The sequence below is a fragment of the Pezoporus flaviventris genome, unplaced genomic scaffold, assembly GCF_033815535.1.
Source record: "Pezoporus flaviventris isolate CSIRO_AGI_PZ_B2104156 unplaced genomic scaffold, CSIRO_AGI_Pfla_v1 ptg000002l, whole genome shotgun sequence".
NCBI classification, from domain to species: Eukaryota; Metazoa; Chordata; class Aves; order Psittaciformes; family Psittacidae; genus Pezoporus; species Pezoporus flaviventris.
Window position 1 is genome coordinate 15,045,572 of NW_026892550.1, and position 12,380 is coordinate 15,057,951.

General features: G+C 38.6%; 1 protein-coding gene across 2 annotated transcripts in view; it reads right to left on the reverse strand.

Moving 5' to 3' along the window:
* Nucleotides 1-12,380, reverse strand: part of KCNIP4 (potassium voltage-gated channel interacting protein 4) — a 438,015-nt gene that overhangs the window by 397,096 nt on the left and 28,539 nt on the right. The window lies entirely within an intron of this gene.

Below are 12,380 nucleotides of genomic sequence, written 5' to 3' on the forward strand. Positions count from 1 at the left end.
TTCTGCACACATCTAAACTATGGCTTAAATCCTTTGCTTTGTGAAAATCTTACACACAAAACCCCATACCTACCTATAACAAATAGAGATATCTCAGATCTAGCAGCACAGGCTAAGATGGAGATTTCCAAGCACACTAATTCCACCTCTGGAAACAGCCTATCAACCAGCAGTGAATTCTGTTCGTTACAGCAGACCATGGGACTTAACCAATTTTTTAGGCAGCTAAAGGAAAGGGAAGCAGTTGCATTCAAACTCATATATAGGGCTATATTTCAGGCCCATCACTACTTAGAACTGAACAAGGCTTGAATTTGCAGTGTTGGAGCAGTACTTGCTGGTAGCAGGTCCTTTTGAGTCCCATAGCATGACACAGCATTCCAGTCATGGCTGTATTCCCATCACAAGCCGCTACTAAAGTGAGCTGAATTTCAATCTGGTGACAGTGTCTGAAACTTCTGAAACTTCAGCAAAGAAACTTCTTCCAGTTTCAGCATATTTCACAGCTCTCTTATCTTACATTTTTTAAAGGTACCATTTTCAGAATAAATAGTAATTTTACATTGGTGTTTTACTGTGCTGAGAAATACATTTTCACCACAAAAGATTCAGTCTGGACTTCCAGAAGACTCCTGGAGCAGAATTTTGAGTGGCAAGAGTGAAGCATGAATGTTAGTTATTGCATAGAAATAAAAATTATATTTAAAAGATAATGCTCTTAACTATTTCTACATCCCATCTTGAAAATGAAACTAATGTACTTGAGAAATTAGAGTTCATCCCTCTGAAACTGGAGGTTCAGTTATGATCAGTCTGCGCAGGGCATCCACAAAATAACCCATCTTCTCCAGTGGAACACATCTATATCACTTCTCTCCAGCACAGAGAGAAAACCAGTACTATGTCCAGCAGCATTGGAATATAGCATCATGTAGTGTATCCCCAAACAGCTAAAACTTGAAAATGTCATTGAAGTAGTTTAAGTTCATTTTCTTTCTATAAACTTTCAGAGAAACTGCCTGTCCATGAAAGGTCAGCTACAAAATCCTTGATCCTCCAGCTCAAATGTTAGCTCTCATGACATATTCTGTCACACATGTTCTGCCAGTTGGGAGCACCTCATTTCAGAGATTCATTAATCCAAAGGTAATGTGAATGGGGAAACAGACACAGGAGCTGAGACAAACAACTGTGAAAACAATGCCATGACGTAAACATGAAACAACCGTTCACATGCAATAGGAGAGGGCTGCTGGATACCTGACATTAGCATTTGAGCAAGGTCTTCAGGAGGGAGAAAAATACAGACGAGCTTTGCCAGAGATGGGATATATGAGAGCACAAATTCAATGACACACCTCAAGAGGGCATGGAAAGGTAGAACCCTTGCTGAAATCTTTAGGATTTGCTTATGCGCAGCTGAAAACTATCTTATTTGCCATGATGTGAATACTTCACTTGAGATTTAACTCTGGAAGGCAGTATTTTTTCTAAAAATGGTTCAGAAGATGTCAGAGTTCAGATTACACTGTATCTGGTGTCTTACTTCAAGCCTTAATCAACTCATTGCAATTTTCTTCTATAACAGAAGATTACATGAATCAGATGTTCTTTGTGGCTCTAATCATCATGCTACGATGTTGTAGTGAGCTTAAAATAAACTTAGCCTGTAGAATAGTAAAGTTCAAGGCACCACTGAATTTTTCCAAGCAATTGACACTGTACCTCACATGTCCCTAATACTTAACTTACAAAAGGAATGAACATCACTATTCTGAGGCAATGCACTTGATTAACGTCTATCTCTTCTGCAAATTATGTACTCTGAGAAAAGGAAATGGACTGGTAGTAAATGCCACATGTGCATAACCAAGGACTGTAAAAAATTCATTACATGCAAAGATGAAGAAAAAAAGGTCATGTTGTAAGTAATATGTGAGAAGTATCATATGTGGAAAGAATTTTAACCCAGGATGTACAGAATCCATGCTTCCGCTACATACACTGAATCATTGAATAACTTAGGCAAAATGGAAAAGGGAGCCAAAAAAGCACTCTGGGGGTGCATTAACTGTGAGTGATCAGTGCAAGGCTGAACCCTTCAAAATGTTTAAATGAGCAGCCAGTTTCTGAAATTAATGCACATTTTTTAGGGAGCACCTATATGGGTCTGGTACCTACAAGGTACTAAGCCTGAGCAACCTCAGGATCTGGGGATGGACAGATCTTCCAACTGAGAAGGAGCAGTTAAACAGGTAAGAAAGAAAATAAACAGAACTATGTATTAGTGAGAGCATTAACAAGATGACAAATATGGAGAAATTATCTTCAAAACCCCTGGAATGAATGCCTCTGGTCTGAGCCCCTACACGCTACTGCAGAAGCAACTGGGAACCTGTGGTCATCTTGACCACATGCTTCAAGACAGGAAAGGCAAACATTTACTGCAGCAGTAACAGTGCACAGAGATGGGGACTGTGTAAGAAAGCAGGGGTTTGTTATTTCATGTTATTAGATTTCATCTGTAATCAGTGACATCTAAAAATAAAGCTTGGGTTTCCATACATGAAGTTGTTAATTTCCTATTGATGGTTAAATCACTGTTTTTATGAGGGATCTAAATCATGTCAGTTAAAAACTCCAGAGAATCACAAGCTCATGACTCATATAAGGATTATGTGATACCAGGCAGCTATTCTCTGTTAAATCATAACTATTGGAGCTCAATTTCAGATGATGGTCACTACTTTCTAAAGTGCTATGCTTTCTTTTTGCTTAGGTTCCTACTTTGCCAAATATTTGTCAAAATACCCCTAGAAACCACCTGAAATTTCCTTTCTTTGTGGATGTTTATCATTTACACATAAATTATAATTAAAGAACCATGAAACAAAGCCTTCATCCTTATTTTGTGGCATGGAGTTTCCAAAACACAAGAAGAATAAATTTGGCTAGGATATGTAAATTTTTTTTCTCCATACTATTTATAGGGTACAGAGACAGAGGAGAAGTGTTCAGTTCTCACATATCCATCTTATTCATTTTTGATAATGCCACAGAATTAAGAACATATCCAGTAAGTCTTATAGGGACAGTGACTTATTTATGACCATCTAAGTAAAAAACCACATATGAAACTTAGATTGGAATGCTTTCACAGACAAATTAAAGGGAAATAAGCTACCTATTCAGCACAACTGAAGATTCCTTTCCTATCCTACAGGATGTTACATCTTTCATACACCTTTTGACAGCACTGAATAACACTTAGCAGTAGCATAGCACTAGTAATAAGAAAGGGCAGAAAACTGCTCATCAGAGAGCATCCTGCAGGTGGGGCAGCACCAACAAATGAAGCTAATTGAACAATGACAAAACATTTCCAAGACCCCTCTTTTTGCCTTTTATAAACAATTTATTACTAGTATCTGAAATGATTATTTCTAGGTATGGTATTCTTCATCCAATACATTTTCACATACAAACAGCTTAGAACAAGAAAACACTACAATAAATCATCTACAAAATGAGTTCTTAACTGCTACAAAGCAATTATTGCTTAGTCACTGAAGATCAGGAACAAAATCAGAATTACTTCACATGCTAGAATGTCATGTTGATAAAGTCCTTTAAATGGTTAAAAAAAAGAAACAAAACAAAACAAAAAAAAAGGAAAAAGGGGTGCAACTGAGCAATTAACTGAATAGGTGAAATCAGAAGCTTCTAAAAATTGATTTGACCATAATAAGGTCACTGGAGAGGAAACTGGAATAAAAAGAGGAATGCTACTGTACAATATGCTTGGGAAAGGATGCAAAACAGGCCTCATATTCCAGTTTCAAATAAAATCGATTATGAACCAGTAGACAAGAAATTTTATGATTTCATATTTCAGTAGAACATAACTCACACATTTCCTCAAAAAGACAGAAGTCTCAGGGATATACAGATTTCTTGGAGACACTACATATGAATTACTATGAACACCTTTGTTGCTTGGATTCCTGATGAAGTATCAGCTGAACTCTTAAATAACCTTCCAAATTTTGGAGAAAACAATACAGATTGGATACAAACCTGCATTTTTAGGTTGCTACATTATTTTGCACTAAATAAAATCATGTTGAAAATTACTGTCTCATTAAGCTTCATGCCTAGCCTTATGTTCAGCAAAATAACACTAAACACCTTGAGGACAACAGAATAGGAGTTAAAAACAATAAAGACATTTTCAGACAGACTTTAAAGCTGTGTATTTATTCTATTCACATGCAAAGTGAACAAAGTTATGAAGTCGATAAAAGTATTTCTGAATTTTAAACAGACTTTCATATGTTGTCATAAAATTTTACATCTATGAAACTGTTCTAAAATAATTTATGCTTTTCTAGATATTAACAGCCTCAAAGATTGAACAGAGCTTGAGAGAATATAAATTCAGAATATAATCAACTGCACTATACTGCAGTCACATAAATACAGAATCTTGATTCTGTGATATGCTGAGCACTTCTAGCTCTTACTGTGGATAACGGAAGAATGTAGTGTTCAGCTTTTGCATGATCAGGCTCAGGTGATTATCATACACTGACAAATTATCCTTTGAATCTATTTTAGCTTTTTTTCCTTAATGGTCCTGCATTTTCACGTTACTTACTCACAGTACTGTTTAGTAAGTTAAAATAATAGTTGACATGGATTTTACTGCCTCATGCAAATAAATTTACCAGAACTACTTCAAAGTGATAGCAAGTTAAAATTTTCTCATCAGAGGCATACAGCATTCTTACATAGCAGCTTTCTCTCTTTCTAGGGTCATCCAGCAGTGTTTAGTCTTTATGAAACTGACAACACGCACAGCAATCAAAAATAATTGTATGTGCAACTATCTTAATAATTATTAAGAAAAGGGTTCAAGCTGTTTATAGGTATTCAGAGGCCAGGCTGGTCAATACTTGCAATTTAGGTTCAAGCTGAATGAGCATCTTGTAGGCTGAATACCACCTCCACCAGTCACTTGGGCCACCCATACAATTTAAAATGCTTACTTTACAGAGATTTAGTCTTTATTGTGAATGTGCCTGACAGCAATGGGAACAAAAACATTCTGTTTTGTCACAGAACAAGAAAATCACAAGTGCTGTGTAAGAGCTATATCTTTAGCCTTCCACTGGAACAGCTACACCTAATGACAATGTTTTTTTTTCTTCTTCTGAATTGCTGGCCTAATTAGAGAGACTAATAGGGCAGTTAGCAAGACTGATAGTTGTGGTGTCTTGTGGCTGCAGTTTCTGAGAGAAAAGGAACAGAAACCACACAAAGTGGGTTACCAAACAATTAACAACCAGAGATTTACCATTAAAAGAAACAGTTTTCCTCAGTAATTACTACACAGACTATCAGCAACTGAAGAAAAACTCTTTAATGGCCATGTCCTACCTATTGATTTTTTATTAGCCTAATGATCCTTATGCAATACTAAAAGTGTATATGAAAGAGTGCCATAGGAGTTTGGAGGTTCTCATCAATTTCTTAATTGCTATCACAGATACACATAAGAATAACTATTTTGAAAATGAAATACAAAAACAAAGTCTTGAACATTTATATAAGTATACACCTCCATAAGTGCACTTTTACACTTGTATAAGACTGTGTTTTCGTATTTCTGCCCACCTAGAATTCCTTCTGGAGTACAGTGTAACTGAAGTGTACAGCATAGACTTTCTACAGTTACCAACACTTTCCAGAATTCACATAACTGGAACAACTGAGAGCCTTTTCTTCCTCAAAATAATCTTGAAATATTAAACCAGAATTTTCCATTACAGAAACAACTTTATCAGCATGGGTCTTAACCTAGCGATATGGAAAAATACACAAAAAAAGGGAAATATATGGAAAAACTGAAATATTACCCCCATTTCCAAGAAGGGGAAAATGGATGACCCAGGGAATTACAGAGCAGTCAGTCTCACCTCTGTGCCTGGCAAAATCTTGGAGCACATTCTCCTGGAAGGCATGCTAAGGCACATGAAAATCAACAAGGTGCTTGGTGACAGCCAGCATGGCTTCACTAAGGGGAAATCCTGCCTGACCAATTTGGTGGCTTTCTATGATGGGGCTACAGAACTGATGGACAGGGACAAAGCAGTTGATGTCATCTACCTCGACTTGTGCAAGGTGTTTGACACTATCCAACAGGACATCCTTGTCTCTAAACTGGCAACTGAATGTGATGGATGGACCACTCGGCGGATAAAGAATCAGCTGGATGGTCACACACAAAGAGTTGTGGTCAACAGTTCAATATCCAGCTGGAGACAGGTAATGAGTGGTGTCCCTCAGGGGTTGGTGTTGCGACAAATCCTGTTCAACATCTTCGTCAGTGACACGGACAGTGGGATTGAGTGCGCCCTCAGCAAGTTTGCTGATGACACCAAGTTGTGTTGTTCAGTTGATATGCTGGAGGGAAGGAATGTCATCCAGAGAGACCTTGAAACACTTGTGAGGTGGGCTGATGCCAACCTCATGAAGTTCAGTCAAGCCAAGTGCGAGGTCCTACACCTGTGTCAGAGCAATCCCAGGCACAGCTACAGGTTGGGCAGAGAAGAGATTCAGAGCAGCCCTGCGGAGAAGGATTTGGGGTGTTGGTTGATGAGAAAATGAACATGAGCCGGCAGTGTGCGCTCGCAGTATTACTTGGGGGAAAAAAAAAACAACAGCTTTTTTAGGTGGTTTACCAGGCCAGCACTATTCTAAAATGAAGTCTGCAATTTTTGGATATTCAGGATGTGGTTTTATGTTTGATTATGTACTGTCAACATATGTTAAATGTCTGTCCAGGTAGAGCAGTGATTGTACTTACAGAGTTACTGTGAAATTCTCAAAGGGAGAAATGATGCAGGGTACTCAGAAACTACACAGACAGATTCCATCAACAGCATGCCTTATTCTAACACTTCACAATGACAGAAAATACTCTGCAAGCTTTTAACTCTTCCACTGCTACCTTTCAGAAAATCAAAGCTGTCACTTCCTAGTGAACTTGTAAGCTCTCAGATATCTCTGTATTATGCTGTGACTACAAAACAGCAGTGCAGGAAAGAAACAAATGCTGTAATTTAGTAGTCTCACACTTTTGCAGTCCATCAGATTTTACATCATTTGAAAGACAAAGTCTCATCTTTATCTATACTTAATAAATGAGACAAAACTCAGTTCTTTCTCATTGCTAATGAATAAGAATAATCACTTCTCATTTTCCTGGTTGGGCACATACACACATAAAGAATAATTTTTCTTCAACAAGTGAGAATGTAATTAGACTGTACCAATAAAGGATGGAAAACAAGAAAAAATTTTACGCATTTCTATAGTGCCTATGAAGGCAGCATAGCTGGAGACTGTTTATCTTTGATGAATTATAATAAACTTTAGATTCAGTAACTACATATTTTGAGACCTAAGCAGCCATCAGCTTGGTATGAACAGAAGCCTGAAAAGATACCAGCAAATTAGAGCTGTTATTTGTCTAAATATAATAAAAATACCGGTGGGCATTTTTATGTCCCTCCTCTATCAAGTGGTATAAACAGCTCTCACACAGCACCTTAGTTACATACTCTGTTGTTACTAGTGTGATCAACTCTACCAGCTTTCATGTCTGCTTTCAGACTTTAACTACTTAAAGTGTTCTGTCTTTAATTATTCATTAAATGTTATTGTTTCATAGTTAAGATCCTATTAAGCATAAATGGTAGGGATCACTCATTGCTGAGAATACATCTGTTTACTGTGAGAATGAAGACCTTGGGCCCACTGTAGGAGAGGAACTGGTTCAAGACCATCTTAAAAATCTGAACGTGCACAAGTCCATGGGACCTGATGAAATCCATCCGCAGCTCCTGAAGAAGCTGGCAAATGAAGTTGCACATGAAAAACAACAGGGTGCTTGGTGAGAGCCAGCATGGCTTCACTAAGGGGAAACCCTGCCTGACCAATTTGGTGGCCTTCTATGATGGGGCTACAGAACTGATGGACAGGGGTAGAGCAGTTGAAATCATCTACCTGGACTTGCGCAAAGCGTTCGACACTGTACCACACGACATCCTTGTCTCTAAATCGGAGAGACATCAATTTGATACAGGGACCACTTGGTGGATAAAGAACTGGCTGGATGGCTGCACACAAAGAGTTGTCGTCAATGGCTCAATTGGTCTCCAGCTGGAGACCAGTAACGAGTGGTGTCCCTCAGGGATCGGCGTTGGGACTGGTCTTGTTCAACATCTTTGTTGCTGACATGGACAGTGGGATTGAGTGCGCCCTCAGCAAGTTTGCAAATGACACCAAGCTGTGTGGTTCAGTTGATACGCTGGAGGGAAGGAATGCCATCCAGAGGGACCTTGACACGCTTGTGAGGTGGGATGATGCCAACCTCATGAAGTTTAACTATGCCAAGTGTGAGGTCTTACACCTGTGTCAGAGCAACCCCAGGCAGAGCTACAGGTTGGGCAGAGAAGAGATTCAGAGCAGCCCTGTGGAGAAGGACTTGGGGGTGCTGGTTGATGAGAAAATGAACATGAGCTGGCTTCAGTGTGCACTCACAGCCCAGAAAGCCAACCGTATCCTGGGCTGCATCAAAAGGAGCGTGACCAGCAGGTCGAAGGAGGTGATCATGCCCCTCCACTCTGCTCTTGTGAGACCTTCACTTGGAGTATTGTGTGCAGTTCTGGTGTCCTCAACATAAAAAGGACATGGAACTGTTGGAACAAGTCCAGAGGAGGGCCACGAGGATGATCAGGGGACTGGAGCACCTCCCGTATGAAGACAGGCTGAGAAAGTTGGGGCTGTTCAGCCTGGGGAAGACAAGGCTGCATGGAGACCTCATAGCAGCCTTCGAGTATCTGAAGGGGATCTACAGGGATGCTAGGGAGGGACTGTTCATTAGGGACTGTAGTGACAGGACAAGGGGTAACGGGTTTAATCTTAAACAGGGGAAGTTTAGATTGGATAGAAGGAAGAAATTATTTACTGTTAGGGTGGTGAGGCACTGGAATAGGTTGCCAAGGGAGGCTGTGAATGCTCTGTCCCTGGCGGTGCTCAAGACCAGATTGGACAAAGCCTTGGGTGAGATGGTTTAGTGTAAGATGTCCCTGCCCATGGCAGGGGGGTTGGAACTAGATGATCTAAAGGTCCTTTCCAACCCTAACCATTCTATGATTCTATGATTCTATGAATGCAGAAAAGAGTGGCTCTTGGTCCAACTTGTGAATGATTTTATCAGCAATTTAAAGAACACTATGAATTCCTTATATGGACAAATGCAAAGATTTATGGAGTAAGTAATCAGGAGGACATTTTACTGTTACGTGATAAACCCAGTAGATTTAGGTTTTTTTTCGACTCAGCAGACTGAAAAACAACACTTCTAGGAACAAAGAATAGAGACTCTTTTTTTGTTAAAAAAAAAAAAAAAAACAGACAAAACAAACCAAAAAACCTAAAACTATACCAGAACAGCATTCTGGTTTAGAGTCCACACTTCCAAAGAGATGAGAGTAACTTCAGAGATTGACTGCAAAGTAAAGGAAGTTAAGGGATGACTACATCTCTCTGTGAAGATACTCATAAACAGAAAAGAGATCTGATTATGGAAAATTTTTGAGGCTGATTGACATGGACCAAGTATGATGCAAAAGGTGAAAATTGAACCTAGAAAAATCTGAAAATAAAATGAATATTTAGAGTACTTAAATATTAGTGGTGATCTCTTTATTGTTTTGTTAAATGCAATCATATTTGAAACATAAATTATGATTCAATCTCCATGAAAAAAGACCTCTGCCTGAGAAGGTCAGTTTAGAAGATTACTGTGATCATCTCTAGATTGAAAAAAAAAAGTTATTTTTTGCAGATGGAAGGAAAAAGCACTATGTTGTTCTCCCATTATTTCATGGGTTGTTTGCAAGTTTACCTTCATTGCCCTTAAAAGCTGGAAATATAACTGTAAATAAATGAAATAGAATACAGTTCTGTAGCAATTCTGTCAGATTTTCTGCCAAATTCCAGAGCTTTTAACAATGCCTCTAGCACCAGCTAAATTATAGCAAATGAATTCAAGATTAACCAATTTTTTAGGATTAAGTCATTTGTCTGCATTTGCTTATGTTGTCCTTCAGCAATAAAAAGTGTTAAAGCACCATACAAATCTGTATTTAATCAGATAACCATCATTTAGCAGTATGTTAAATACCCAAGTGATTAGAACACCTGAAAAACTGAAGGGATTCCTAATTGAATAATTACAATAACGTGCTTTCCTATATCCACATTTTCACAGCTTTAGGCAATATCAAGTGGTTCAAATTCATAAACCATCTCATAGATCAAATGGCTTTCCAGCACTTGCAGTTCAGAACTTGAAGTTATTGGTTAGGAAAGCAGTCATAAACACTGCAAATAATAATAAGATTTTTGACCTTCCACAGGCATGTAAATTGATCTATTCCTGACATAGGCAGACTTAGAATCATAGAATCATAGCATAGTTAGGGTAGGAAAGGTCCTTAAGATCACCTAGTTCCAACCCCCCTGCCATGGGCAGGGACACCTCCCACTAAACCATCTCACCCAAGGCTCTGTCCAACCTGGCCTTGAACACCACCAGGGATGGAGCATTCACAGCTTCCCGCTTCCCTGGGCAACCATTTCAGTGCCTCACCACCCTTATATCTAATCTGAACTTCCCCTGTTTAAGTTTTAACCTGTTACCCCTTGTCCTGTCACTAGTCTCCAAGGAACAGTCCCTCCCCAGCATCCCTATAGGCCCCCTTCAGATACTGGAAGTTTGCTATGATGTCTCCACGCAGCCTTGGCTTCCCCAGGCTGAACAGCCCCAACTTTCTCAGCCTATCTTCATACAGGAGGTGCTCCAGTCCCCTGATCATCCTCGTGGCCCTCCTCTGGACTTTTTCCAACAGTTCCAGGTCCTTTTTATGTTGAGGACACCAGACCTGCTGTTAAACTCCAAAGCTTTCAACTTTGTCATTGCCCCCATCTTGTAAAGGAGACTAAAACTGAAGAGTAAAACCAGGGAACAGAGTTAGGAAGAAGTGAATATTCCTTTTCAAATATATACATATTTCTAGCTCTTGTAAAGGAAAAATTATTGTGATTTCTCAGTTGAATCCTTTATACAAATAAGGTTGTATACCACATTCTGCCAATTAATGTATTAAGATCTATAATAAAGCTTATTCTCCTGTACCTAGTATTGCATATTGTAAAAGGCACAATTAATGAGAAACAGGCATTCATACCACTTATTTATTTTTTTCCTATGAGTTGCTTCTGGTATGATGATTTTTTTCTTTCTTTTTCATTCTGACTTCTGTTCATTCTTCCATTCATTCATTTATGGCATTTCCTAGCTCTGAGTAACTGGAGTCCACCATCTGAAGTACTGCGATTCTCACACTGCGGTATTGCCACTTTCTGTCATATTCTGTATAATGGTCAAACAAAACAATTCTATCTTTTGGAATGATAACTGAGCAAATTTTAATGGTAGAGTTCAGCAAGCAAACAGAGTTGGTTGAGCACCATTATTATCCCATATTACAGAAGGGGAAACTAAGAGGCTAAATTAAATGACTAGCTTAGAAATATTAACAGACTAGAGGGACATCAGCAAAGAAAATTATTAAGTGTGCACACAATAATAAGAAAGACACAAATATTCAGGACAATAAGCAGGTACTGTAAGGTATGACTTTTGCTTCTGATACGAAGTACAGCAGTAGTTACCGTGTATACTTATAACAGATATTACCAGCAGCATAGTAATCCAACAGACTATGTCAATACTGCTACCCACTGCTTTTTAATGCTACCTACTACTCAGTCAATGAACTGATATGTCAACATCTGTATATATTAAACAATAATTATTTTAATGGACTTAAAGAAACTTCCAACTGTGATTTTATAATGAGGGAGGGAGACTGGACTAGGGACAGGGGTAAGGAGACTGAGAAGGGGAAAAGGAAAGAAATGTTGTTGCAATTAGGATTCTCCCTGCCATACATTTATTTTTTAATTGAAAATTCAATTTTTGATGCAAAAAGAATGCTGAAAATGAGAGCTAAATGTTCAGGACATGTGGCATTATCAAATTCCTTTTTTAATTTCCCATATTAAAATAGTCATAAAAGGAAACAGTACCAGTCCATGATATTGATATGGCAGCTGTCCCACAGCTCCCCAAACTCTCTTCTGTTACTGCTGTTCATTTAAGAAGAGAAATACCAAGAGTTCAGCCCATATTTTGACCAAGTAACACTTTGCAGAAGGATGAGAAGGTGATTTAGCATTCAGAT